Source organism: Neofelis nebulosa, chromosome 2 (assembly GCF_028018385.1).
Source record: "Neofelis nebulosa isolate mNeoNeb1 chromosome 2, mNeoNeb1.pri, whole genome shotgun sequence".
Lineage (NCBI taxonomy): Eukaryota > Metazoa > Chordata > Mammalia > Carnivora > Felidae > Neofelis > Neofelis nebulosa.
In genome coordinates this window covers 80,457,823-80,483,105 of record NC_080783.1, presented here as the reverse complement: position 1 = coordinate 80,483,105, position 25,283 = coordinate 80,457,823, and the positions used below count along the sequence as shown (strand labels likewise).

Sequence of the window (25,283 nt, the reverse complement as noted above, 5' to 3'; positions counted from 1 at the left end):
TCTGACTATAATTAAACAAACTAAACCAATAAACTATTCCCAGTGTACTAGTAGGTCTTTTACATTTTGGAGAAATTTGCTTTCAGAATATGGGAAGGCAGATAAAGGCAGTGGACGGAAAACTACTTGCACAGAGACCCATGAAGGACAGGAATTTATACATTAAGGAGAAAAAAATATAAGCAGTAAGAAAGAAAAAAAAGATGGTAATGAATCAAGCAATGAAATAAATAATAGCATGGCTGTGAAAAGAAAGTAAGTATGTACCTCCCATTCTCCATTCATACTTTTCAAAGCATTCCTAAAGGTATGAACCACAGATTCCAAAAACAAACAAATAAACAAACAAAATCCAGTAGAGGGCATGGTCTGAATAGTGGAGTCACTGAGAAAAGCTGGTGATGATCCCAACAACTGAAACCAGGAAACGTGACTCAAGTAAGCCATTGTTCTGTAAGAGAGATGTGCAGAGATCAGACAGTGGGTAGAGTTGGAAATATTGGCTTCCTGTATAGATATTAACTTGTAAAAATTTATTAGTTTTAAATGTTGATTTAATGAATATTCCAACATTAATATTCCAACAGTTTGTGATTAAGAAGGAAGAAATAAAAGGAAACAAACAGGGGCGCCTGGGTGGCTCAGTCGGTTAAGCAGCCGACTTCGGCTCAGGTCATGATCTCACAGTCTGTGAGTTCAAGCCCCGCGTCGGGTTCTATGCTGACAGCTCAGAGCCTGGAGCCTGTTTCAGATTCTGTGTCTCCCGCTCTCTGACCCTCCCCCATTCATGCTCTGTCTCTCTCTGTCTCAAAAATAAATAAACGTTAAAAAAAAATTAAATAAAAAAAAATAAAAGGAAACAAACAAACAAGAACCCCACAAAATCTTACCCATATTTTAAATTTACTATTGGGTGCTTGGGAGTGGGGGTTGGGAGGAGAATCGATCATCAAAAACCAAATTCTGTTAAAGTAATTACCCAAAGAATTCCTTGAGAAAACAACAGAAACAACAAAAAAGAAGAATTGATATAGGTATTATATAATAAGTGGGCTATTTTCAAGTGCTACATCAGCAACAATGTACACAGGTTGGAATAAAAAGAGCATTGGTACAGAGCAACCATTTTGGAGAATGTAGCTAATGAGAAAAGAAATATAAGGGAAGAGATACACGTGAGTCAATTTAGAGGACAAATCCTCAGAGTTAAATATGGAGGCTAAGAAAAGAAAGCCAAGATTTTCCTAGTAAATGTGTTATTTAGTAACTCTTATGGAAATGACCCTTACTCCTATCATATTTCTGGGAAGCAGTATTTCTGCAGAGGTCCTAGGATAGCCCTATGGATATATATGACACATTTCCCCTTCTTTCCAAGTGTATAGGTAGCTTGTATTTATTTACAAATGAAAGCCACTTTTCTTGGCTAAATGAGCTAGAGAGTGAAAACTAAATTAGTAACTTTAGGTAGTAAAAAATAACCCAAGTGAGCCCTCAGATTTAGAAGCTTGCCAAAATTGAGGATGACTCTATTTTTAGGGTTTGGCTTTATTTTAATTCTCTGAAAATAAGCAATGAACATGTATGAAGCAACATATGTAAAGGTTATTTATCAAAAGCACTGTGTATACCAGTAAAAATTGGAAGTAATCCAGCTTCCCATCATTAAGGAACTACTTAAATAGATTACTGTACATGCATGCCATGAGAAATACTATAAAACTGTAAGAAAAAAAAGGGAAAGCCCTTGAAGTATGGGTAAGAAAAGATCTTCAAGAGGTATAGTTAGGTGAAAACAGAAAAATACAGAGCAGTGTATAGTGTGTTACATTTTATGGAAGAAAGAGTGGAAATAATATATATCTGCATTTCCTTGGTCTTGCATAAAGACATTCTGGAAGAATACTCAGTAATTAATAATATGGTGACCTGCTGGTGACAGAAAAAAGTGGGGCTGATGAGGGTTAAAGTGATAGCTAACCTTTTTACTGCACTTTGTATTGTATATTTAATCATGTAAAAATACTCCCTATTCAATTTTGTTAAAGAAAACAAAATGAAAAATTAAATACAAACTTCAGTACACAGAGACTATTCAAAGGTATTATATTTTAAAATTTCATGGTTATTGTTTTCCTGGCACATTATCCTTCACTAAGAATATCACCGTTTACTTCTTGGTTTTGGTTCCCTAGATGGGTAGAGAACTACTACCCAACTCTACTGCTTTCAAATGTCTACTCACATTTTGGGGGTAGACACAGAAAGTTTATTCCATAAGCTGATGATGTTTCAAAGAAAGAAAGTGTTCTGATCTTAGTAAGTAACTGCCTCTGATGGAATAGAAATATTGGCCATGGTGAGACCCCGTTCTGAGTCCATTCTGCCAATTCAGGGAATTCAGCGAGAAGTAGCAACAATTGAGAACAAGGTACTTACTCTTAAAAGGAAACCTCACAATTTTGCAAGCGTTATAGGTTCTATTTGTTGTTATCTACAACCTGTTTGTCATAGTTTTCTTAATTTCAATTATTTTCTAGTGAAAAAAACTGCAATGATTAATCAGTAAAAAAAATCCAGTATTTTAGACCCTTTATCACTTCATGATTCCTTGTGCCTTCCCCCAACCCTTCTCTTCAGAAATCTTTGTTTATATATTTTCAAACAGGTATTGTATTGAAAAGTGTAAATTCTTCACTTATCCTTGAAGAAATCATTTGAATCTTATTAGTTGTATAGTAGTCTTACATAGTTCTTATTTGGCATCCACCTATTTTTATGTCTTGCCTCTTGAGTGGTTTTCTTCCTTTGTCATCATTGATCTGGCTAGTGACTTTTAGGACCTTATAACCTAAATTACTTGGGCTGGCTTCAAGGTTACTTCAGATGTCTGTTGTAGGAAAACGAAGTGGAATTTATGGTATGATACATAAAGCAATTTGTTTGCTTTGGCTGCAAGTAGCAGAAAACTGAACTAAAATTAGCTTAAGCAAATATACTGATTCACTTAAATAAAAAAGTCAGCTGTAGGGATGCATGACTACAGCCATGAGCCAAGGGTATGCGACATCATCAGAATTCCATCTGCCTTTCTCTATGATTTCCTGGACTCTGCTTCCTTCTTATGTCAGCTTTGCCATTAGGCTGCCTCATGAGGCAAAAATGGCTGCAGCTCTTCCAAGGCTCACCTCCATACCCTACCATTTATGCTAAGTTATGCTGCAGAAAAAAACAACTCCCACATTTCAATGTCTCACATCAACAAAAAAAGTATTTTTCATTTACTATTCATTTCCATTGTAGGTCAACTGTGACTCTGTTTCACACAGTCGATATTCCAGGACCCAGGCTGATAGAGCAACCCTGATGTGGGACATTGCCAGTACTATATGAGGGGCAGGCATGGTGCAAACACTATGCGGGCACTTAAAGCTCCAACTTAGACATGCCACACACTACTTCTTCTTATATATCATTGACCGCAGTTAAGTTGTATGCCCTAATCTGAAGTCAGTGGGGGCTGGGAAATAGAATCCTATGTTAACTAAATGAACAGAAGTGCCTTTGCCCCAGCATTCCATACTAAGTCTTGAGACTCATACTGATTAGACAAACTAAGGTTGCATGCTCGATTGTTGAACTAATCATTGTACCAGAGGAACAGAAAGATGATTGGCTCCACCTGAGTCACATGACACACCATTGAAACTGGGGTTAAATTTTGCTTCCCTGGACACAAATAGATCCTCTCCAAAAACGTGGAGGTCTCTGTGGCAAGACAGGGGACATGGTTGCAGGGGATGAAACCTGGCACCCAGTATATAGATCATATTTAACAACGTTTATATCATATTTCTTAAAGGTAATTCAATGATTACTAGAAACTAAAACAAAGGAGAATTATATCATACTATCTCTCCAAATCTGAAGTCATCCTGTCAGGGTTTGTCTCCCCAAATTGATAAAAAGAATATGGGTTTGGGGATTAGACAGACCTGTGTCTCTATGAGAAAGACCACTATATCTCTGTTACTTATTGGCTTTGTGATGGTGGATATGAAAAAATCCTCTCCTTAGCCTCATCTATAAAACAAATTAGTAATACTTAAAAGTGAGCACAATAAACATAATAATAATACTTAATAGTGCTATATTAAAAGAGACAATATATACAAAGTGAGAGAAAAACACAATGAGTGCTCCAAAACATTGTTGTCTTCCCACCCAAGGCCTGATAGAAGGTGCTAATGAACTGTAAATGGTGGTCAAGGGAGTCTTCTTTTTTATTATTACTTTTTAAATTTATTTTAGAGAGTGCATGAGCAGGGAGAGGGACAGAGGGAGAGATAGAGATAGAGATAGAGATAGAGATAGAGATAGAGATAGAGAGAGATATATAGAGAGAGATAGAGGGAGAAATAGAGGGAGAGAGAGAGAGAGAGAGAGGGAGAGACAGAGAATCTCAAGCAGGCTTCACACTCATCAGGGAGCCTGACAGAGGGCTCAACCCCACAACCATGGGATCATGACCTGGGCTGAAGTCAAGAGTCAGACACTCAACCGGCTGAGCCACCCAAGCACCCCAAGGGAGCCTTCTTTTAGCAAGGAAAAATTAACTAAATTTCATAAACAGTGCTTCAGCTGCCCTTTCTTAACCTAAACAAAACAAACAAAAAAAACCACTCAGTGTTTTCCTGTTGATAATGCCATTCCATTAAAAAAAAAAAAAGGGCAAAACTCACATTCTTTTTCAAACTGAGATTGGAGACAAGACAGTGGAAAGAATTTAGAGACCTCTTTATCATTGATAATATATATTTATGAAAAGAAATGGAAATATATAAATGGTAAACCCACTATTAAGCACATTCTTATATATCTGTCAGTATGCAATTTCCCCTAGAGAAAGTCATATGTCAATTATATTATGTATATGACTTGGTTTTAAGCGAAGCCTACTCATCTGCAATTATTATTTTACACATAGTGCTTAAAGATCATTAAATAAAGTGTGGAAGAACTTCAAGGCTTCAGAATGACTCTTAAGTTAATTATATATGGATATCTACTTAAACTTCACCAAGGACAGGCTGATGTGATTTCATCTTAATTGCTATTTGAAAACTGGCGCATATAATGTGTATGTATGTGAATCAGTGGTTTTTGTATTCTCTTTGTGGAGGATGCAGCAATGCAGCTAGTAACTCCCTAATATCGGTTCAAGCCACGGGATGAATGGTAGCAAAGTCCAGGGAAAAATTATAATTACAGATTCATTCACCTTATGATCTGTCCATCCTGATTGTATAAAACTTTGTCCACCCATCCCCCGCTGAACAGTATTCCCAAGGAAAAGTCCTATTTAGGACGAGGCACCGTAGATTAAAATGCGAATATTAAAGCAAATGAATTGCAGTGTCGGTTATATAATGAAGCCACTGTCACCTTGAAAGCTTCTCTTCCCACGTGAACACAAAGCAGAGAAATCAGCAGCTTTGGTAGCTGTGGCAACCGCACTGCCAAGCCTGGAGAGCGAACTGTGTCCTACGCAGGTTTTGTGCCCCTCTGGCGCTTTGTAGATTTTGCTAATGTTAAGGCCTCTCAGATTCTCAACTTGGTGCATTCACCCAGCTGGGAAAATTAGAGCTGTGATCAGGAGACAAAAGGAGGCTTGCTTTGTGTCTGACAAAGGTAGGAAAACACCCTTTAGTTGAAGCTCCTAATGACCACCCACAACAGCATCACAAATAGCAAATATTTATCATGCATATTCTTTGTTTAAATTCTGGGAAGAATACAAAGCCAGTTTACTCGGGTTAGACAAACCACTGGATTAATTGCCCCCAAAGTCTGCAAATTTAAGATGAATGTCAAAAAAATCTGCATGTCACGTAGACCCAGAAGTGTGTGCCATGGTGAAGAGTAATTACTAGACATTTGTTGAATATTCTAACCCAGTAGTGTAAGCATCATAATCCAGCTACACCTATATAATTGTTTTCTTCAACAGAAAAAAACAGTGTTCACAAATGAACAAGTTTCACATTTATTTTTATCTTCTGTAGTTGTTTAAAATTTTTTATCTCTTTGTACATATTTCTTGTATGAGAGTGATGAGTATGAGACAAAGTAAAGAAATCGTCTTCCTGACCGCAGGGAACATCCCGATTTGTCAAACATTTACAGTTTACTTATGTCACCACTGATCAGGAAAGCAAAGCAGACACTTGCTGTGTCCCTGCAGCTACAGTGAATGGGGAGCCTCACATTTATGCATGCATCACATGGACTGAGAGGGGCCCACAGTAGCCATCTTCCTTCATTCCCTATTAACAGTATCCCTAGATTTGGGGGAGAAGTGATGTGAATGTCTCAAAGATTACATTTCCCTTGCAGAAGACGGTGACCTTTCAATGGGTACCACTTCCAGAAAAGCTTTTCAAAATAGGCTGACCACCTACTCCACTTCTTTCCTCTTGACTGAGCTACTGCAGCATTTTGTATCTTTTCAAGTTGTGGACCAGAACTGAGGAACTGAAGAACGGAAAGCCACAAGGGGCCACTGTAGCAACTGTGAACTCCCTACCTCCTGACACCTCATTACATGAGAACAAGTATCTGTCATATTCAGGCCACCATAATCAGGTCTCTTATAAGTAGCCAAGTGTACCTCCTAACCTATACAGAATGAAATAACCATAGGAAGCTAAAAGGGTTAAATTATGTGTTACAGACTCTCAATTTGCTCTTAGAATTGAGATAGAAAAGGTTGTGGGATGAAGATTTAATTATTAAAGAAGATTTCACAGAGGAGATGTGAGTAGGCTAAAACTTGAGCAGAATGGGATTTATCTTAATAAAATGTAAGACGGCTTGAAGATAACAGGTGGCTGCAGAGAGGTTGGGGAGCACTACAGAGTTTAGACTGACTGGAGCACAGACGTCATGGCAAGCCGTGATGCACAAGAACTTATTTGTTTGTTTGTTTTAATGTTTATTTATTTATTTTGAGAGAGGGGGAAAGAGAGAGAGAGAGACAGAGAGAGAGAGAGAGAGAGAGAGAGAGAATCCCAAGCAGGCTCCATGCTCAGCAGAGGGCTCAATCCCACCAACTGTGAGCTGAAAATCCAGAGTCAGAAGTTGAACCAACTGAGCCACCTGGTGCCCCAAGAACTTGTTTTATATTTGATGAGTAACCAAGAACAATTATGGTCATTGGAAAGTGACATAATGGAAGAAATATTTTAGGAAAAATAATGTGTTAGGAAGATGCGACAAAGAAGAAAGCAAAGAGGGAAGAGGAGAACATTCTGAAGGCAGTGACAACAATTCTGGAAGGAGGAGCTGAGATCTGGGCTACTGCAGTGGTGCTAGCAGGCAGTGTTGCTCAGGGACTGGATACATACCCAGAGGAAGTGATGTCGTCAGGGTCCAGCATTAATGGAGTGGGAGAAGCCACTGGCTTCAGAGGAATGTGGACAGAGAGTTCACCCGGAATTATGGGGAGACAGATAAATTAAGACTGAGGAATTTGCACCCAGATACATTTCCAAAAGTGAGGTGAACCAACTGTGGTTGGAGTTTGCCCAAATAGAAGAAAGTCAAAACAGAGACAGAATTGCTTATGCTCTACTCCCAGAGTTCCTGGCAGCGGGATTCCCACTGATGCTAATAAAAGTAAATAACCCATATACAAATAAAGCAAATGGTAATCAGAGGTAGAATATCAAGTGGTCTAGTTATCCACACCTTGGAGAAAAGACAGGAAGAGTTTGGGAGGGTTCTATTAGGCACATCAAGACGTACTGACAGAAATAATTCTAGTGATATATCAAAGGTTTGCCATGAGCCTGCACACCTGAGAAGTTGTCTGGGTCCTACTGATACAGAAGTTCTCCCATAACAATTGACAGTCAGTTGAGGAATAAATGACATAGCTGCACATTCTCTCCACCTAGTCCACACCTCAACATCACTGCCTGGGGCTGGGAAAACGCAGAAGTGTCCTCTGAGTACCCTCTAAGAGGTGGGCTGCTCTTCCTCTTTCCCCAGGAGGACGGGCCCACCTAGCATAAGGAGAAGAGCAAGATGTCACCCATGGCTCTAGTAAACAGCGGTTAGTATAGGGAAACAAGCAAACAAACAAAAAGTAATGTAGAAAAGGGTTAGTAACAATATTAAAAAAATATGTCAAACATTTAGTAGTTTTGCCACTAAATCGATACTACATAAATGTTGAGGTAGCTAAAAAAAAAAAAATTAGAGTAATCTGAGACCTGCTCTTGCCCTATATCACAGAATTTTAATTGTCTGCAATGCCCATTATCAACAGAAAAACTAGATATCAGCTAAATCAAGTAGAAAGGGAAATGATTTATGTAAATATATACCAGCCATAAAGAGATCACAGCCTAAAACTTGCACTCTTAGTTGGACAAATAAGACAAAAAGAATGTCAGAAGTCATGCCCACATGCTAGTAGGTATAGAGAGGATATGCATCACTTAAGTCAGGAAGATTTAAAACAAGCAGGGGAGGGGCAGACAGAGGGGGAGAAAGAGAATCCCAAGCAGGCTCTGTGCTGTCAGCGCAGAGCCTGATGGGGGTTCTAACTCACGAACCATAAGATCATGACCTCATGATCCAGGAGTTGGATGCTTAACCGACTGAGGCACCCAGGCTCCCCTCAAATAAAATTTTCATTAAATACAAAATAGTATAAAATGGAATATCATGAACTACATGCAGAACCCAAAGGCAATTCTAAAACGATGAAAGCCATTATTATTTGTAATAGCAGAATTCACTGCATATGTGTAAAGATTCTTCAGTCTGGATCATATCCATGTAAGAGACTCAAAGGAAAGCTATCCTTGGCTTTCAATCTTTTCTCACATTTCAGTCACTGAGTGACTGACTAGTGAAACTCCTCTCCCAGATGGCCCATGTGGGCTGGGTCAAACTTCATGTAGTCAAATATTAATTCCCTTGAAGCAATATGCAAATGAACCAAGTATATATGCAAGCCAAAGCCATAGTGAATAATTCCAGCCACATTTTTTTTTCTCAACTATGCCAAGTAAACTACCATAAAAATCTTCCATTCCATTAAAATTAGTGAGTTATTAATGGGTAGAACATCAGAAATATAAACAATTATTTTTGAAAATATATATTTAACTTTCTACTCTCAAATGCAACATAGTAACACAGACACAGACATACCCACACCACATCCACACCCCCACCACACACACACACACACACACACACCATTTAAAGGAATAATTCTAGTTGTATGAATATAAGTTACATGCCTAATCTGATCACAAGTTTCCTCTGAGCAGGAAGTACATTATACATACCATTTTCTGTGCTCACAGAAACTAGTTCATTTATGAATGCAAATCATTATCCACTAAAAAATTGATGAATTGTCAGTTTAAAAATATGCTAAATAATTTTTCAAATGATTAAAGGCAATTTTATTACAAAAAAATAAATAAAAGAATAATTCTAAAGTAATCAAGAAGAAATTTAAAATAAAAGTAAACAATGGAGAAACAAAAAAACCAAAGCAATACCAGAACTTTAACTGACTGTGCAGTTTATATTTTTAGTTTAACTTTTGAATTTGTAACACATTCACATATATATATGTATACATATATATAGTTTTTTTTAAATTAAGTGTCTACCCTGAAACATCTCGCCTCTCCTCTCTCCTGCCTTTTTCCATCTTCTCAGGATCTCTGGGTAATTTCCATTTCTCTTCTAGTTCCACTAAAATCCTGTGAGGTTAACAGGTAAAATAGGACAGAAACAGATGTACATGTATGAACTCACCCATACACACATATATAAATTTAATACATGACATAGAGAACTTTTCAAATCAGGGGCAAGGATGGACTATTCAGTAAAAAAATCGCTGAGTCAGCTGGCCAAACATCTGGGAAAAAATTCTTCTTATTTTACAGCATAGAAATGTGAACAAATAAATATATTCCAGGTGAATTAAAGATGTAAACCCTAAAACCATAACATTAGTAGCACTAAATATAGTATAACTTTTACCATCACCCCGAGGTAAGCAAGAATATCAAAAGCAAGCCAAGAAACATAGAAGGAAAGACCACCAATACTACTTAAAAATTTAAAACTTTTATTCAAGAAAAGACTCTACAACAAAAGTTAAATGACAGAAAAGAAAAAAAAAAAAATATATATATATATATATATATTTGCAATGCATACAATAGGCAAAGTTTTAATCAAAATCTATAAGGAGTTCCTATTTCTATATTTATGTAAGAAAAAGAAAACAACACAATGGAAATATGACCACAGGTTATAAGCAAGCCATTCACAGAAAAAGAAATACAGTAAATACATTTAAAAAGATACTCAGCCTTACTAAGTATCAAAAAATGTACATTAAGCCAAAAAGACACAAATATTTTACCCTTCAGATTGGTAAAAAAAATTAATGAGATATATGGAGTGTCAGTAAGAACAAGGAAATTTTGAGTCTTATACCTTGGAGGTATAAATAAATAAATAAATAATATATTTACATATTTGTTAAGATGGAGCAAATTTATGTACCAGAATTCCCAGGAGGTTAAGAAGGCAGGCCAAACTGGCAAGAACCACACACCCCACTCACAGCGCCCCCCCACCCCAAGAGTAGGAGTTGTCTAGAGCGATTGTATGACACTTTTACAGGGACTTCCAGACCAAGAGGAAGGTCAGGCAGAAGGCAGCTGGCCTTTGGCAAGCACTGAAGCAGAAGGAGAGCCAGCGAGAGGGCAGAAGACCAAGTAAGGAGTGGGGGGGGAGATGATATCATTTATTATGACTTCTCTTTTCCTCAATGAGGTTTCAAAGCTCAGGAATTTGGAGTATGATTGGCTTTTTGGAGGAAAACACTGAAAGGGAATAAACTTTACATACAAATAAAGCATTGTAAAAGAAGTAAAGGGCTGATTCATGGGGCAGCTTTGAACTGCCACAAACTCTGGCATTGGAGTTTGGTCCAAGTTGAACTAGTCCCTTACAGGAAGGCAACTTCTAGTATTCAAATTAAAAAATAAGAATTAAGATAAAATAAGAAATATACTATGCATGTGTCTTGCATATGTGTGTGTATACATGCCTACTTAATTTAGCATGAATTATTAGTTTTTGTGTTTTGTGCATAAATATATTTGCACTACTGAAAAGAAATCATTATTTGTTTTTACTCATGACTGGCCATCTATTTTTACTGACTGAATACTCTCAAGGAGCAAAGGGGTTATATCGTGCTGTCCTCGGAAAAGTATTTGCTCACAATCTGTTTGTGCTACCAATGGCTTTCCTTATTATTTTTATTCTTATTTGTATCAAATAAAACATACATAGTTTAATAGGCTTATTTAAACTATAAGGCTAGCCACTTTCCCCATACTTCTCCCCAAGAAACAGAAAGCAGTAACTTCCCTAAGCCCACTCCTTTTCCAAATCTTTCCCGGGAGCAACAAATTTTAATTCCCATAACTGTTTTCTCTTCAATTTACCTTCATATTCACACATTTGGCTTCTATTTCTATATATTTTTTCAACATTAAACATCATCTATTGATTTCTTTCATAGAAAAAGAGGATTTAATTCTCTTAGATAACTACCCCAACTCATGATTCCCCCATGTCCTTCTCAAAACAGATAACCACAATTTTTTATTAAATGAAAATACTGTGATTATATTTTCCAATTTAATTGAGATATAATTGACATATAACATTGTGTAAGTTTAAGGCATACTATGTGATGATTTATTAAATGTATGTATTATAAAATGATTACCACAATAATATTAGTGAACATATCCATCACCTCACGTAACTACCATCTTTTTTGTTGTGATGATTGCGAGAACATTGAAGATCTACTGTCTTAGCAACCGTCCAGTATATAATTCAATATTGTTAACTACGGTCACCATGCTGTATGTTAGTTTCTCCAGAACCTATTCATCTTATAACTGAAAGTTTATATCCTTTGGCCAAGATCTACTCATTTTCCCCACCCCCAAACCCTTGGCAACCAGCAATCTGCTCTCTGTTTCTGAGTTGAGCTTTTTCAGATTCCACATATAAGTGAGGTCAAGCAGTATTTGTCTTTCTCTCTCTGACTTATTTCACTTTGCATAATGCCCTCAAGCTTCATCCACACCGTTGCAAATGTCAGGATTTCCTTCTTTTTTATGGCTAATATTCTATTGTTTATATGTAGACACCAGATTTTCTTTTTGCATGTCTTGGCTATTTTGAGGGACCTCCATACTGTTTTCTATAGTGGCCCCACCAGCTTACATTCCACCAGTACTAATACAATCATTCTCTTTCCTCTATTTCCTTGCCAACACTTGTTATTTCTTGTCTTTTTGAATAGTAACTCCGAAAGGTATGACGTGATATCTCATTGTCGTTATGATTTGCATTTCTCTGACAATTAGTGATGTTGAGCACCTTTTTGTGTGCCTACTAATGACTTGAATATCTTATTTGGAAAAATGTCTAATCAGGTCAATTGCCCATTTTTTAATAGTTTTTTTTTTTTTTTTTTTTTTTTTTTTTTGCTATTGGGTCATATGTATTCCTTTGGATGTTAACCTCTTATCAGATAGGTGATCTGAAAATATTTTCTCCCATTCCATAGGTTTCTTTTTTACTTTGTTATTTCTTTTGCTGCTGTGCAGAAGCTTTATAGTTTGATATTGTCCCACTTGTGAATTTTTGCTTTTGTTACTTGTGCTTTTGGTAACATATCCAAAAAGTCATTGGCAAGACCAATGTTAGGGAGCTTTTTCCCTATCTTTTTCTTCTAAGAGTTATATGGTTTCATGTCTTATGTTAAGTCTTTAATCCACTTCAAGTTAGTTTTTGATAGCGATCCAATCATTCTTTTGCATGTGGATATCCAATTTTTCCAGCACCATTTATGAAGAAATTATCCTTTCTCCACCTTCAGACCAATATTCCTGGTGAATATAGATGTAAAACTCTTCAACTAAATACTAGCAAACTAAACATAACAGTACATTAAAAGAATACATGTCATGATCAAGTGGGATACATTCTTGGGATGCAAGAATGGTTCAACATATGCAAACTGATAAACATAATAAACCACACAAATAGAATCAAAGATAAAAATCATATTATAACCTCAATAGATGCAGAAAAAGCATATGACAAAATTCAATATCTTATGATAAAAATTTTCAAAAAGCAGGTATAGAAAATAAAAAACATTTTAGTATTATCAAGTAAACTATATATAAACACAACAAAACAAGACTAAATTTTAGTTTATAAGATGCATAATTACTCAAGAAATTCAAACATGAAAGTAATATACAATAAAATTAATGTACACATTTCCTCAGAGGGAAGGAGGGAATGTAGAAGGAATTTACCTCAACATAGTAAAAGCCGTATATACAAGCTCACAACTAACATCTTACTCAATGGTGAAAGGTTGAAAGCTTTTCCTCCAAGATCAGGAACATGACAAGGATGTCCACTCTCACTATTTCCATTCATCATAGTAGTAGAAGTCTTAGCCAAAGCAATTAGGTCAAGAAAAAGGAATAAAAGGTATCCAAATTGAAAAGGAAGAAGTACAGTAGCCTCTATTTGCAAATGACATGATCTTATACATAAAAATTCCAAAAGATTCCACAAAAATCTTTTAGAACTAATAAACACATTCAGCAAAGTTTCAGAATGCAAACCAACATAAAAAAAATTCTGAGTTTCTATAAACTAATATTATAATACTAAGACAAAAAGTGTTTTGAGCTGAACCACATAGTATACTTTGATTACACATTCTTTCTTGCACAAACATTTGTTTTAACAGAGCCAATAACTGCCTCTGTTTCATATTGGCTACATTTATTTTAATTTTTACTGTAAAATATTCATATCCAGAGCGAATGACATGAGATATCAATATATAAAGCACATCTATATACACCACTACCCTGGCCAAGAAAAATATTACCTGTAGATCTCTTTTCCAAGCACATTTCCTCCCTCTCTCAGAGAAAACCTACACATTAATTTTATTGTATATTATTTTCATGTTTTACTTTCCCAAGTGATTATGCATCTTACAAACTAAAGTTTAGTATTGTTTGGTTGTTTATGTATAATTTACTTGATAATACTAAACAATTTTCCAAAATATTTGTAGCAACTTACTTTGCCATCAGCAATATGTCTTTGTTCCTTCATATCCTTCCCAATATTTGAAATTGCCACATACATATGGTTTTTATATATTTATATTTAATATTATACATGTTTATATTTATATTAATCTCTAAATTTATAGAGACATATATTATATATAGTTATCACTGGAATAGCGAAAATTATATATATATATTTATTATATAATTATGTATCATATACACAATTTTTGGTGTTCCAATGATTATGTTGTGGTGTCTCACTGTCGTGTAATTTGCATTTTTTTGATCTGATAAGGTTAAGCACTTTGTATATGTTTACTGGCCTTTTGAACTTTCTCTTTATGGATTGACAGTTTAAATCTTTTGCCTTTTTGGGGGGGAGGGGGAGGTTCTATTTTATTCTTGTTACTTCTTTTGTAGAAGTCCTTTTTGTATTCTTAGTTGTATTTTTTACAGATTATCTCACTACATGGATTGAATTTCACTTTATTTGTGGTGTCCTTTAGTAAACTAAATTATTTATTCACTATCATTCCAATACTTTATGATTGGCTTCTCTCTTTCTTATGCCTTTTTTCCCCTTTTCTTTCTTTTGTGCCCTTAAGAAACTGTTTCCTACTTTGAAATTCTGAAGATATTCTCCTATTTTATTTTCCAGAATATTAACTGTTTTGCCTTTCACATATTAAAATAAAATTTTATAAATGATTTTTATGTATGGTGATTTGTAGGTGTCTAGTTTCATTTTCCAAAATGGATATCCAACTGCCCCAGCACCTTTTGTCGAAAAAGCTATCCCTTCTACTCAGCTTTTCAGTGCCACCCTTTCTTTTTTCTTTTTAAAGATAAAAGCTCATATATCCTTGGGCCTATTTTTAGGTCCAGTAATTTGTTTTACTATCCTATTTGGGATATTTCTACCAATACTATACTCACTTAATAGATTTGTAAGTTTTGATATTTAACAGAATGTTTCCTATTATTTGTATTCTTTAAGTTGTCTTAGTTATTCTTGACCCTTTGCATTTCTATTCTATCAAAAAAATAAAATAAGATAAAAATTCAGATTTTGATTGGGTTTGTCTGAGTCTGTATTTCTGTTTGAAGAAAAGGATATCTTTAAAGACTGAAATTCTAGATACGAAGATGATCGTAAGTACACAGCAATATAAACTCTCCAAAATGAAACACGAAGAATAAAACCACTAACATAGCTTAATATATATACTTTAATCTCTAAAGTATTGTGAAGGAAACAAATATTGAAGAAATATTTGCAGCAAAATTTGTAAATTTGATGAAAACTATAAATTCACAGATCCAAGAAGCTCAACAAACTCCATGCATCAGAAAGATGAAGAAAACTATTATAAGACTCATCATAATCAAATCCTTGAAAATCAAGGACAAAGAGGAAACTTTAAAAGCAGCCAAAGGAAAACAATGCATTACCTACAATAGAACAAAGATCAAGAAGACAACAGATTTCCTTTTGGAAATGATGCAAGGTGGAAGACAGTGATGGACCACTAAAGAAATAATTGGCAATGTAGAATTCTTTATTCAGAAAAAAATAATTTTCAGCAAAGAAGACAAAATAAAGATTTTTCAGGCTTCCAAAAACTAAAAATATTCAGTAACATTGAACTTACATTATAGAATATATGAAAAGAAGACCTTTAAGCAGATGAAAAATAATATCAGGAAAACACATAGACCTACACAAAGAAATGAAGAGCACCACAAATGTAACTACACAGGTAAATATAAAGACTATTTTTATAAATATTTATTTTGTTTTATTTATATAAATCTCTAAAATATAATCAACCGTTTAAAGCAAAAATAATAATCAAGAAGTATGAGATTTTTAACATATATAGAAATAAAAACATATGACAACAGTGCATAAAGGCCTGGAGGGAAGAAACAGAAGTACAACTTTGTTAGTTTAGCATATTATTCATGAAGCAATACAATGTCACTTAAAAGTAGTCTGTCGTAAGTTAAAGAGGTATGCTACAAGGCTTAAAGTACTTCTAAAATAACACCAAAAAAGTATCTCTATTAAGCCAACAGAAGACATAAAATTAAATCATTTCTTTAATTCCAAAAAAATGGCAGGAAAAGAGAAAAACAAACAAACAAAAGAACAGATAGAATTTAAAAAAGCAAACAACAATATAGTTGAGTTAAATCCAACAAAAGAATCATCACATAAAATCTAATTACCTAAAATCTAAAACCTAAAGTACCCAAACACCCCCATTTAAAAGTAGAGTTTGTCATATTGGATAAGAATGTAAGACCTAACTGTAAGCTGCCTATAAGAAATTCACTTTAAATATTAAAAACAAGAATAGGTTAAATGTATAAAGATGAGAAAAGATACACCATGATAACACTAACCAATTCCCTGATTAATTTCTCTTACTCTTCACCCCAGGACCCTGAAATTACATTCCAAATAAACTTTCATCCAAGTCTTCATTCAAGCTCTGCTTTGAGAGAAATCCAGGCTAGCTAGCCACTATTACTTTTTTTATCTACTTTCTTAATTTCATCATTTTTAAAAGACCCATGTTCATAGAGTATGTACAAACCCTCTATTAGTTATCACACCAAAATAGAAATTAGAGTTTTCATTTTCTCTGAAATTTCTGAAAATTCTTTTTTTAAATCTCCAATTTTTTTTGTTAATAAGACTAGCCTAAGAGGCGGTGAGCAAATGACAAGCAGCACAGCACTGTTCTGGAAATGTTTTTTGTCTATTCTTCAGGTACTTGACATCATGGGCTTATAATTTGGTAATTAATGCACTTTTTCAGCTATAACAATGACAATTCCTTAAGACATTTGTGCTATTACCGCATCTTGACTTTATTATTAAGATGACCAACTTAATTAATACCTGAATATCAAGGAATCATAATGCCTATTTTATTACCTATGAATAGAAGGGTCAGCTAAAGAAGATATATCAATAATTAATATCAGAAGGCATCACAGGGGCGCCTGGGTGGCTCAGTCAGTTAAGTGGCCGACTTTGGCTCAGGTCATGATTTCGCGGTCCGTTGAGTTTGAGCCCGCATTGGGCTCTGTGCTGACAGCTCGGAGCCTGGAGCCTGTTTCAGATTCTGTGTCTCCCTCTCTCTGACCCTCCCCCATTCATGCTCTGTCTCTCTCTGTCTCAAAAATAAATAAACGTTAAGAAAAAAAATTTAAAAAAAAGAAGGCATCATAAGTCCTTCATTTACTATTTATTCAATCAAACTACATTGAACTTTTAAGGACCTGGTGTGGTTAGTACTGTGAATTGTACATTGACACACTAGCTAATAATGAAGGTCATGGTTGGAAGATTTTAATATTTTTCTATAAACCCTTAATCATGCTATTTTACGGATATAATCCAGTGTTATACTCATTAAAATAGCCATATGTTTAAAGACCCTAAAATTAAGTAGAATTTTGTTTCCCAGTTACCCAAAATGAATAGTAGCAGACAAAACATACATGCACACAGCCAAATTCAACCCAACTGCCTTTGATGTTTCAAGGCCAAGATAAATTCACTCAGCTACTTGAAGCTAAGCCAGAACCACTTCCTTACTAAAATGGAGCTTTCCTTAAGCTACCAAGACCAGTTGAGAATCACCACAAGTTTGCTGAGACCCAAACTATTGATAAATCTTGTGTTGTTTAGAGTTGACTGTAGAATGTATCACTGTAGAATGATTCACCATTATAAATAGAAATAAAATAACTAGTTGGATCTTTTTAAATAGATGGGTTGTAATAAAGATGACACAAAGAACTGTGGTCTGCTTTCCAAGTAATAGCTATAATAGTACAACTTTATAATCTTACAACTGGTATACAATAGGTATAATCTTACAACTGCCTAACTATAAAAACCTATCACTAGGCAATGTTCTTTAAAAGTAGGATCAAAAGCCTGATATTTTGAAATGGTATGAATTTATCACTGAAAATACATGGGGAGGGGGGGATTCTTCATGGTAAACTTATGTATTGAGATAGAATATATATATATTAAAGATCACTGTTTATATAATAAAGAGCACAGCTCAACAAATTTTTATGAATTCAACACACTCAGGTTACCATGTAAATTAAGACCAAAGCTATTATCAGCACCCCAGAAACCTCCCCCTGTCCTTTCTCAATCAGTCTCAATCATTATTCCTCGAAAGGTAACCAATTCTGACTTCATCACCATAGATTAGTGGTTTTTTTGTTGAACTTTATATAAATGGAATCACACATTATCTTATAGTATGTACTCTTTTGAGTCTGGCATTTTTGCTCAACATTTTATCTGTGAGATTGATCCAAATTTTTACTTGTAGCTGTAGTTGGATCTTTCTTCAGTGTCTATTGTAAAATATACCACAACTTACTGAAGAACATTTGGGTTATTTACATTCTGGAACTCTTGCAAATAATGGTAATATAAACATTTTGTATATGTTTTTGGTGAACATATGTATGCATTTCTGTTAGATGTATACCTACGATTGGAATTTCTGTGACATGAGGTTTATGTGTATTTAATTTCAGTAGATACTGCAAGTTGTTTTCCACAGCAGGGGTACCAATTTACATTCCCCCAGCAGTGTGGAAGAATTCATTATTCTACATTCTTACTACCAATTGGCGTTATCTGTTCTTTTTTTTTTTTTCTCATTGTAGTCACTGTTGAATGGGTGGTGCTATGTCATTGTGGATATAGCGTGCATAACTCAATGATGTTGAATGTCCTTTCATATGAACAATTTGTATATATTCCTAATTGCCAACTCAAGTCTTTTGCCTATTTTATTTGGATTGTCTTCCTATTTCTTTATTACTATTTCTTCATAGTAATCTTTGCTAGATATATGCAATTTAAACTGCTTTTCCCCCCTCTATGGCTTAAGTTTCAACTCTCTTCATAGTATCTTTTGATTAACCGAATTTTGTAATTTTTAATCACACGCAATATGTCAAGTTTATCCTTTATATAGTGTTTTTGTGTCCTTTTTTGAAATCTTTCCTCAACCCATGGTCATGGAAATCTTGTTGTATGATCATCTTTAAAAAACTTACTGTCTTACTTTTCACATTTAACCATAATTACATTTAAGCATTCTATATTTAACTAACTACATACATTAAATCAATCCAGAATTAATTTTTGTGTACGGTATAAGGTAGGAGTCAAGATATTTTTTCCATGTGCATAATCCAGTTCAATTAATCTATTTCAATTTACTTTTTAAAATATTTTCCTCAGGAAGATGGCGGCGTAGGAGGACGCTGGGCCCACCGCGCGTCCTGCTGATCACTTAGATTCCACCTACACCTGCCTAAAGAACCCAGAAAACCGCCAGAGGATTAGCAGAACGGAGTCTCCGGAGCCAAGCGCAGACGAGAGGCCCACGGAAGAGGGTAGGAAGGGCGGCGAGGCGGTGCGCGCTCCACGGACTGGCGGGAGGGAGCCGGGGCGGAGGGGCGGCTCGCCGGCCAAGCAGAGCCCCCGAGTCGGGCTGGCAAAAGCGGAGGGGCCGGACGGACTGTGTTCCGACAGCAAGCGCGACTTAGCGTCTGGGAGGTCATAAGTTAACAGCTCTGCTCAGAAAGCGGGAAGGCTGGAGGACAAAGGGAGGGAGAGCTGCTGAGCCCCCGGACGGCAGAGCTCAGCTTGGCGGGGAACAAAGGCGCTCGCCAGCGCCATCTCCCCCGCCCATCCCCCAGCCAAAATCCCAAAGAGAACCAGTTCCTGCCAGGGAACTTGCTCGCTCCGCGCAAACACCCAACTCTGTGCTTCTGCGGAGCCAAACCTCCGGCAGCGGATCTGACTCCCTCCCGCTGCCACAGGGCCCCTCCTGAAGTGGATCACCTAAGGAGAAGCGAGCTAAGCCTGCCCCTCCCGCCCCCGTGCACCTTGCCTACCCACCCCAGCTAATACGCCAGATCCCCAGCACCACAAGCCTGGCAGTGTGCAAGTAGACCAGACGGGCCACACCACCCCACAGTGAATCCCGCCCCTAGGAGAGGGGAAGAGAAGGCACACACCAGTCTGACTGTGGCCCCAGCGGTGGGCTGGGGGCAGACATCAGGTCGGACTGCGGCCCCGCCCACCAACTCCAGTTATACACCACAGCACGGGGGAAGTGCCCTGCGGGTCCTCACCGCTCCAGGGACTATCCAAAATGACCAAACGGAAGAATTCCCCTCAGAAGAATCTCCAGGAAATAACAACAGCTAATGAACTGATCAAAAAGGATTTAAATAATATAACAGAAAGTGAATTTAGAATAATAGTCATAAAATTAATCGCTGGGCTTGAAAACAGTATACAGGACAGCAGAGAATCTCTTGCGACAGAGATCAAGGGACTAAGGAACAGTCACGAGGAGCTGAAAAGCGCTTTAAACGAAATGCAAAACAAAATGGAAACGACGACGGCTCGGATTGAAGAGGCAGAGGAGAGAATAGGTGAACTAGAAGATAAAGTTATGGAGAAAGAGGAAGCTGAAAGAAAGAGAGATAAAAAAATCCAGGAGTATGAGGGGAAAATTAGAGAACTAAGTGATACACTAAAAAGAAATAATATACGCATAATTGGTATCCCAGAGGAGGAACAGAGAGGGAAAGGTGCTGAAGGGGTACTTGAAGAAATTATAGCTGAGAACTTCCCTGAACTGGGGAAGGAAAAAGGCATTGAAATCCAAGAGGCACAGAGAACTCCCTTCAGACGTAACTTGAATCGATCTTCTGCACGACATATCATAGTGAAACTGGCAAAATACAAGGATAAAGAGAAGATTCTGAAAGCAGCAAGGGATAAACGTGCCCTCACATATAAAGGGAGACCTATAAGACTCGTGACTGATTTCTCCTTTGAAACTTGGCAGGCCAGAAAGGCTTGGCACGATATCTTCAGTGTGCTAAACAGAAAAAATATGCAGCCGAGAATCCTTTATCCAGCAAGTCTGTCATTTAGAATAGAAGGAGAGATAAAGGTCTTCCCAAACAAACAAAAACTGAAGGAATTTGTCACCACGAAACCAGCCCTACAAGAGATCCTAAGGGGGATCCTGTGAGACAAAGTACCAGAGACATCACTACAAGCATAAAACATACAGACATCACAATGACTCTAAACCCATATCTTTCTATAATAACACTGAATGTAAATGGATTAAATGCGCCAACCAAAAGACATAGGGTATCAGAATGGATAAAAAAACAAGACCCATCTATTTGCTGTCTACAAGAGACTCATTTGAGATCTGAGGACACCTTTAGATTGAGAGTGAGGGGATGGAGAACTATTTATCATGCTACTGGAAGCCAAAAGAAAGCTGGAGTAGCCATACTTATATCAGACAAACTAGACTTTAAATTAAAGGCTGTAACAAGAGATGAAGAAGGGCATTATATAATAATTACAGGGTCTATCCATCAGGAAGAGCTAACAATTATAAATGTCTATGCGCCAAATACCGGAGCCCCCAGATATATAAAACAGTTACTCATAAACATAAGCAACCTTATTGATAAGAATGTGGTCATTGCAGGGGACTTTAACACCCCACTTACAGAAATGGATAGATCATCTAGACACACAGTCAATAAAGAAACAAGGGCCCTGAATGATACATTGGATCAGATGGACTTGACAGATATATTTAGAACTCTGCATCCCAAAGCAACAGAATATACTTTCTTCTCGAGTGCACATGGAACATTCTCCAAGATAGATCATATACTGGGTCACAAAACAGCCCTTCATAAGTTTACAAGAATTGAAATTATACCATGCATACTTTCAGACCACAATGCTATGAAGCTTGAAATCAACCACAGGAAAAAGTCTGGAAAACCTCCAAAAGCGTGGAGGTTAAAGAACACCCTACTAACGAATGAGTGGGTCAACCAGGCAATTAGAGAAGAAATTAAAAAATATATGGAAACAAACGAAAATGAAAATACAACAATCCAAACGCTTTGGGACGCAGCGAAGGCAGTCCTGAGAGGAAAATACATTGCAATCCAGGCCTATCTCAAGAAACAAGAAAAATCCCAAATACAAAATCTAACAGCACACCTAAAGGAAATAGAAGCAGAACAGCAAAGGCAGCCTAAACCCAGCAGAAGAAGAGAAGTCATAAAGATCAGAGCAGAAATAAACAATATAGAATCTAAAAAAACTGTAGAGCAGATCAACGAAACCAAGAGTTGGTTTTTTGAAAAAATAAACAAAATTGACAAACCTCTAGCCAGGCTTCTCAAAAAGAAAAGGGAGATGACCCAAATAGATAAAATCATGAATGAAAATGGAATTATTACAACCAATCCCTCAGAGACACAAACAATTATCAGGGAATACTATGAAAAATTATATGCCAACAAATTGGACAACCTGGAAGAAATGGACAAATTCCTAAACACCCACACTCTTCCAAAACTCAATCAGGAGGAAATAGAAAGCTTGAACAGACCCATAACCAGCGAAGAAATTGAATCGGTTATCAAAAATCTCCCAACAAATAAGAGTCCAGGACCAGATGGCTTCCCAGGGGAGTTCTACCAGACGTTTAAAGCAGAGATAATACCTATCCTTCTCAAGCTATTCCAAGAAATAGAAAGGGAAGGAAAACTTCCAGACTCATTCTATGAAGCCAGTATTACTTTGATTCCTAAACCAGACAGAGACCCAGTAAAAAAAGAGAACTACAGGCCAATATCCCTGATGAATATGGATGCAAAAATTCTCAATAAGATACTAGCAAATCGAATTCAACAGCATATAAAAAGGATTATTCACCATGATCAAGTGGGATTCATTCCTGGGATGCAGGGCTGGTTCAACATTCGCAAATCGATCAACGTGATACATCACATTAACAAAAAAAAAGAGAAGAACCATATGATCCTGTCAATCGATGCAGAAAAGGCCTTTGACAAAATCCAGCACCCTTTCTTAATAAAAACCCTTGAGAAAGTCGGGATAGAAGGAACATACTTAAAGATCATAAAAGCCATTTATGAAAAGCCCACAGCTAACATCATCCTCAATGGGGAAAAACTGAGAGCTTTTTCCCTGAGATCAGGAACACGACAGGGATGCCCACTCTCACCGCTGTTGTTTAATATAGTGCTGGAAGTTCTAGCATCAGCAATCAGACAACAAAAGGAAATCAAAGGCATCCAAATTGGCAAAGATGAAGTCAAGCTTTCGCTTTTTGCAGATGACATGATATTATACATGGAAAATCCGATAGACTCCACCAAAAGTCTGCTAGAACTGATACATGAATTCAGCAAAGTTGCAGGATACAAAATCAATGTACAGAAATCAGTTGCATTCTTATACACTAACAATGAAGCAACAGAAAGACAAATAAAGAAACTGATCCCATTCACAATTGCACCAAGAAGCATAAAATACCTAGGAATAAATCTAACCAAAGATGTAAAAGATCTGTATGCTGAAAACTATAGAAAGCTTATGCAGGTAATTGAAGAAGATATAAAGAAATGGAAAGACATTCCCTGCTCATGGATTGGAAGAATAAATATTGTCAAAATGTCAACACTACCCAAAGCTATCTACACATTCAATGCAATCCCAATCAAAATTGCACCAGCATTCTTCTTGAAACTAGAACAAGCAATCCTAAAATTCATATGGAACCACAAAAGGCCCCGAATAGCCAAAGTAATTTTGAAGAAGAAGACCAAAGCAGGAGGCATCACAATCCCAGACTTTAGCCTCTACTACAAAGCTGTCATCATCAAGACAGCATGGTATTGGCATAAAAACAGACACATAGACCAATGGAATCGAATAGAAACCCCAGAACTAGACCCACAAATGTATGGCCAACTCATTTTTGACAAAGCAGGAAAGAACATCCAATGGAAAAAAGACAGTCTCTTTAACAAGTGGTGCTGGGAGAACTGGACAGCAACATGCAGAAGGTTGAAACTAGACCACTTTCTCACACCATTCACAAAAATAAACTCAAAATGGATAAAGGACCTGAATGTGAGACAGGAAACCATCAAAACCTTAGAGGAGAAAACAGGAAAAGACCTCTCTGACCTCAGCCGTAGCAATCTCTTACTCGGCACATCCCCAAAGGCAAGGGAATTAAAAGCAAAAGTGAATTACTGGGACCTTATGAAGATAAAAAGCTTCTGCACAGCAAAGGAAACAACCAACAAAATTAAAAGGCAACCAACGGAATGGGAAAAGATATTTGCAAATGACACATCGGACAAAGGGCTAGTATCCAAAATCTATAAAGAGCTCATCAAACTCCACACCCGAAAAACAAATAACCCAGTGAAGAAATGGGCAGAAAACATGAATAGACACTTCTCTAAAGAAGACATCCGGATGGCCAACAGGCACATGAAAAGATGCTCAACCTCGCTCCTCATCAGGGAAATAGAAATCAAAACCACACTCAGATACCACCTCACGCCAGTCAGAGTGGCCAAAATGAACAAATCAGGAGACTATAGATGCTGGAGAGGATGTGGAGAGACGGGAACCCTCTTGCACTGTTGGTGGGAATGCAAATTGGTGCAGCCGCTCTGGAAAGCAGTGTGGAGGTTCCTCAGAAAATTAAAAATAGACCTGCCCTATGACCCAGCAATAGCACTGCTAGGAATTTATCCAAGGGATACAGGAGTACTGATGCATAGGGGCACTTGTACCCCAATGTTTATAGCAGCACTCTCAACAATAGCCAAATTATGGAAAGAGCCTAAATGTCCATCCACTGATGAATGGATAAAGAAATTGTGGTTTATATACACAATGGAATACTACGTGGCAATGAGAAAAAATGAAATATGGCCTTTTGTAGCAACGTGGATGGAACTGGAGAGTGTGATGCTAAGTGAAATAAGCCATACAGAGAAAGACAGATACCATATGGTTTCACTCTTATGTGGATCCTGAGAAACGTAACAGAAACCCATGGGGGAGGGGAAGGGAAAAAAAAAAAAAAA

At 36.7% G+C, this 25,283-nt stretch overlaps 1 pseudogene; it reads left to right on the top strand.

The window, feature by feature from the left end:
- The first annotated feature begins 2,356 nt into the window (after positions 1–2,356).
- LOC131490525 (protein SCO2 homolog, mitochondrial-like) overlaps positions 2,357–25,283 on the top strand; it is a 35,321-nt pseudogene continuing 12,394 nt past the window's right edge.